Source organism: Squalius cephalus (assembly GCF_949319135.1).
Source record: "Squalius cephalus genome assembly, chromosome: 3".
Classification (NCBI taxonomy): Eukaryota; Metazoa; Chordata; class Actinopteri; order Cypriniformes; family Leuciscidae; genus Squalius; species Squalius cephalus.
The window spans coordinates 45243674-45248925 of record NC_137124.1 but is presented as its reverse complement, the minus strand read 5'-3'; the positions used below and the strand labels follow the sequence as shown (position 1 = coordinate 45248925).

At 40.8% G+C, this 5252-nt stretch overlaps 1 long non-coding RNA gene across 1 annotated transcript; it reads left to right on the top strand.

Moving 5' to 3' along the window:
- The first annotated feature begins 512 nt into the window (after nucleotides 1-512).
- On the top strand, nucleotides 513-1639 carry LOC307156513. Its single transcript, XR_013820725.1, has 3 exons — nucleotides 513-532; nucleotides 853-904; nucleotides 1511-1639. It is a non-coding gene; the product is annotated as an uncharacterized lncRNA (long non-coding RNA).
- The last annotated feature ends 3613 nt before the right edge of the window (nucleotides 1640-5252 follow it).

Sequence of the window (5252 nt, the reverse complement as noted above, 5' to 3'; positions counted from 1 at the left end):
AACTTAAAAATATTCACTGGACGGTTAATTCATTGATTTCACGTGACGTCACATGACTCACACATTATAGGAACGCCCACCTGGAGGGCAAATGAAAGGAGTGCTATAATGCCATTTGTGCCTAGTATTAACATGAATATACAATACAGTAGCCTAGTTTGAACCAGTTTAAGATTCCTATTAATTCATTTTATACTCGTATGGCCAACTCTCTCATTATTAATAAATGGTAACACTTTATAATAAGGTTTCATTTTGTTAGCTTTAGTTAACATGAACCAACAATTAGTGAACAATTACTTCTACAGCATTTATTAATCTTAAAGTTAAGATCAACATTAAATACTGTATTTGAAATGTTGTTTGTCCTCTCTCTTTTCAGTATTTATTGCAATCTAATCCTGATTGCAGAATTGAGCTCCAACCCCAGTTAAGCAGACCTGAACCAGTTGATCGAGGTCTTCAGGATCAGCAGACACTACAGACAGGCTGGAGCTAAACTCCTCCATGCCCAGGACTGGACACCACTGCTGTAAGTGATCGATCTAGTCATGTTCCGAACATTTTGCAGGGGACCTCAGCTCTGGCCCTTGAGGACTTTAGCACCAGCCCTGGTCCAGCACGCCTGGACAAGCTAATCAAGCTCTTTTGGTTAAAATAGCAAGTGAGATTGATCAGGTCTGAACATAAACTGCAAGACAGTGCACTTCGAGGACCAGAGATTAACTATTAATTAGTCAATAATCACTGATGAAAAAAGAATCATTTTTATTTGTATAGATTTATGTAATATTTGACTAATATTCAGTTGTCTTCTCTCTTTTTTCCTTAATTGTGATGTGTCTCAAACAGCTAAATAATAAACCCAAAAGAGCCACTCAGGCACAGGTCACTCTTTTTCTGTGTAAGTACTCGTTTGACCGTCAGACACATTCCCTCTATTTTTTTTTTATAAAAATAACATATTCAGGCTGCAAGTTAAATCTATCAATGATTTATTGATAAAGACATTAAAAGGTTTGTTCTTCATGTTGTTCCAAACATGTATTATTTACTTTTTTCTGTGGAATGCAAAAGAAGATATTTTGAATTATGTTTAATCTGTTTTGTTCATACAATGAAAATCCCATTGGATCCCATTGACTTTTTGAGTCATTTTTCAAAATATCATCTTCCACAGAAGAAATCATGCAGGTTTGGAATGACATGAGTGTGAGTACAAGTTGACAAAATTATTCTTTACGTTGTGTTGATAATTTTAATAAATTGTTCTCATGCTCTTATTTCATCATGCCCTCAGTTGGTTCACTCTCGGTATGTTTCTCTTTCAACAACACCGCCTAAATTTGTTTTTAATAATAATAAACACCTGTAACTATTTTTCCGGAACTCAAATTATTCTCAGGTTTCTCCAGTCATATATAAATTACACTTGGAACAACCCTTGTTTTTGTTTTTTTGTAAAAAAATTTATGTTAACATTTCAATTGTTGTTTTTTTCTCACTTTAGAGAAAAAACTGACACAAAAAACAGCCAGGCCGCAGCATCCGAAGGGGTTGATCCTGATCCTGTTAAATCATAATGCAAGAGACTGGGATGGTGGAAGGAGCAGAAGAACCAGAAGACTTGAGGACTCTGAAGACAAAAATCTATTTAAAATAAATGCTGCTCTTTTGACAGTTCTGTTCAAACGTTCCTGATTTTTTTTCCACGATTTACATGCTGACGACTGGATGCTGGCTACTGTAATAAATTATTAACATAATTTTTTAACATCCCAGGAATAATTACTTTGTAAAATAGATTAAAACAGAAAACAGTTATTTAAAGTTGCAACAATATTTCAGAATATTGCTCTTTTTAATGTATTTATTAAATAAATGCAGCTTTGATGAGATGAAGGGATTTCTTTCAAAAGTATTTAAAAAAAATTACTGACCCCAAACTTTTGAATGGTAATGTATTGTGTGTATATATATAATATATATATATATATATATATATATATATATATATATATATATATATATATATATATTTTTTTTTTTTTTTTTTTTTTTTTTTTACATGACTGAATAAATGAAACTATTTGAAACATATAACTTATAATGTACTACTTCAACTTTCAACAAGTGCAATTATTTTGCATGTATTGTGGCAAATGCAAAGTACAACCAAACTAATCTTGTTGTTTGTTAAGGCCACAGGTATATTACAATACATCTTTGCATTGTCCACAGTATGCCCACACTTTTCCCAGTGTACCCACAGTATGCCCACACTTTTTACAGTGTTCCCACAGTATGCCCACACTTAACCCAATGTACCCACAGTATACCCACACTTTGCCCACAGCGTGGGCTTGCTGTGGGCCCACAACTGGTCCCAATGGGGGCCCACTCTACTTAGTGTGGGCCAGCCCACAGTCAGCCCACACTTTGGGCTGTCCCGATGGGGCCCTACCTGGGCCCTATAGTGTGGGGCCCACATGTGCCCCGCATTTTACGCTGGTATCTGGGCCCACAGTGGGCTGCCCACAGTAGTCCCACACGGGTCCCTAAGGGGTTTGCTGTGGGCCCACAACTGGCCCCAATGGGGGCCCACTCTACTTAGTGTGGGCTAGCCCACAGTCAGCCCACACTTTGGGCTGTCCCGATGGGGCCCCACCTGGGCCCCATAGTGTGGGGCCCACATGTGCCCCGCATTTCACGCCGGTATCTGGGCCCACAGTGGGCTGCCCGCAAGGGCCCCATTCGGGCCCCAAAGGAGCATGTTTGCTGGGACCCCCTTTGAAATAAGCAACGCGAACGCGAAGCACTTTAACTGTGAACATTCCACAGTGCTCGCAATCACCATGCTCAAATGCAAGGGCAGCATGTTCTTTCCCCAAACAAACAAAGCAGTAAGTGTGTGTATCCAGTTCTGACATGGGATGGGAACATGGAAGAACACAACACTAATGTTTGTTGGCTCATTTCTCGTCTTTTTTTAAACTCTTTGATGTACGAGAGAGAAAAAGGCTTGAGAAATGAGAAATTTTCTGCACACTGCCTGAATAAACTAACTCCTAGCAAAGATCTGTAGCAGATAAAAGGTAGAGAGAGAGTTTTGACGTTCACACATGCACAGTAATGGTCTGAAGACAAAAGACCTGACGATGCACCTGTGGCTCATCTACTTATAGCCTCGTGTCGCGGGGGCGCGGCGATGACGTCACCGACCAAGGCTATATTACCTCCGGGTCAATTTCATTGACGTGTTATACACAATATTCACAGCTGGTCACGATGAAATATGTTCCCAATGCGCTGAGCAGCGCAGCATCGATTGTAGCTTTCGAAAGGGAACATTAAAAATCTTCCTGACCCAAAACTTTTGAACGGTATATATATATATATATATATATACACATATATATATATATATATATATAAATATAGCTGCGAGCAGCGATGGAGGGCCAAAGCCGGCGGTACCGCCACCCCGGTGCCTTTAGGTAACTAGGTAACCGGCTTGGGCCCGTAATCGCTGCTCGCAGCTATATTTAGGGCCCAAGCCCTGAAAGGGCGAAGGCCCTATTGTTTTCGGTAGGATTATTTATTATTAGGGCCCAAGCCCTGAAAGGGCGAAGGCCCTATTGTTTTCGGTAGGATTATTTATTATTAGGGCCCAAGCCCTGAAAGGGCGAAGGCCCTATTGTTTTCGGTAGGATTATTTGTTATTATTATTATTATTATTTTTTCCTACTTCTCGGGCACTTTTGGGGCCCTTAACATGCTCAAAAACTCTTGAAACTTTGCACACGGGTCAGAACCCGCGGCCATCAGGGCCGGACTGAAGCTGGTACCCGGGCGTGGCAGGGGGGCTCAACAGCGCCCCCTGGAACGGGGTCCGAAAACTTGGTCAATATATCAAACACGCTTATATGAAATAATATGAAACTCGGTACACATATAGATCTCATCGGGCCGAACAACTTCCACACTCTATGTTATTAGCTCCGCCCAACAGGAAGTCAGCTATTATGGGTTGTTTGAAAAATGCATCCTCTGGAATTTGAAATACTCCTCCTAGAGAATTCACCCGATAACCACCAAACTCGGTGTGCATGAAGTCAAGACATTGAGGATGAAAAATTGCCAGGGGATTTTTGATATCTCGAACGGTTTGGCCGTGGCGAGGAAACAAATTTATGGCGAGAAAAGAGAAACAGGAAGTGTGTTATAACTTCTGCATACATTGACTGATCTTGATGAAACTTCCGCAGTGTGTTCGATGTAAGATGCCGATCACATGGATGTGACTATTGTGAGTGAAAGTTATAGCGCCACCAACTGGCAGCAGGAAGTGTGTCACTTTCAAAATGCTTTGAAATCACCCTCTTATTTTTACCCGATTTGCTTCAAACTTTATGTGTATAATGTAGACACACGGCAGATGTAGACCTGTGAAAGGTTTATTGATATCTTAAATACTGTTGCCGTGGCAACGCATCAAACTTTAATATTCTTTTCAGATGCTTTTGAGACTCTTAACATACTTGAAATTGGATGAAACTCGACAGACACATCACATTTATTAGCCAGTAGACATGTGCAAAGTTTCAGAAACGGGCGTGGTGAGGGGCTCAGTAGCGCCACCTTTAGTCAAAAATGGGGGCTCAGTTTTAAGTAGAGTCACAAAAATCGTTATGTATATTGTTCTCATCAAGCCGGACAACTTTCTAATTTATAGTCATAAGCTGTGAACAACAGGAAGTGAGATATTTTGGTTTGAATGTGATTTTTTGAAGAATTCTCTCCCTCTCTCTCTCTGCCTCTGCGTCTCTGTGTGTGTGAGGGGTGGGGGGATTTGTCTTTTGAGTGAGATTTGTTTAAAATTCCTGTTTTTCAAGGTTTCAGGGGCTTTTGGGGCCTTTAACGTGCTCGAAAACTCTTGAAACTTTGCACACAGGTCAGAAACCGCGGCCATCAGGGCCGGGCTGAAGCTGCTACCCGGGCGTGGCAGGGGGGCTCAACAGCGCCCCCTGGAACGGGATCCGAACACTTGTCCATAAATCAAACACACTTGCATGTAATGATATGAAACTCGGTACACATATAGATCTCATCGGGCCGAACAACTTTCGTGCTCTAAGTTTTACGCTAGCCCAACAGGAAGTCGGCAATTATGGGTTGTTTGGAGAACGCTTGCTGTGGAATTTGAAACACTTCTCCTAGAGAATTAATTAAATCGCCACCAAACTCGGTGT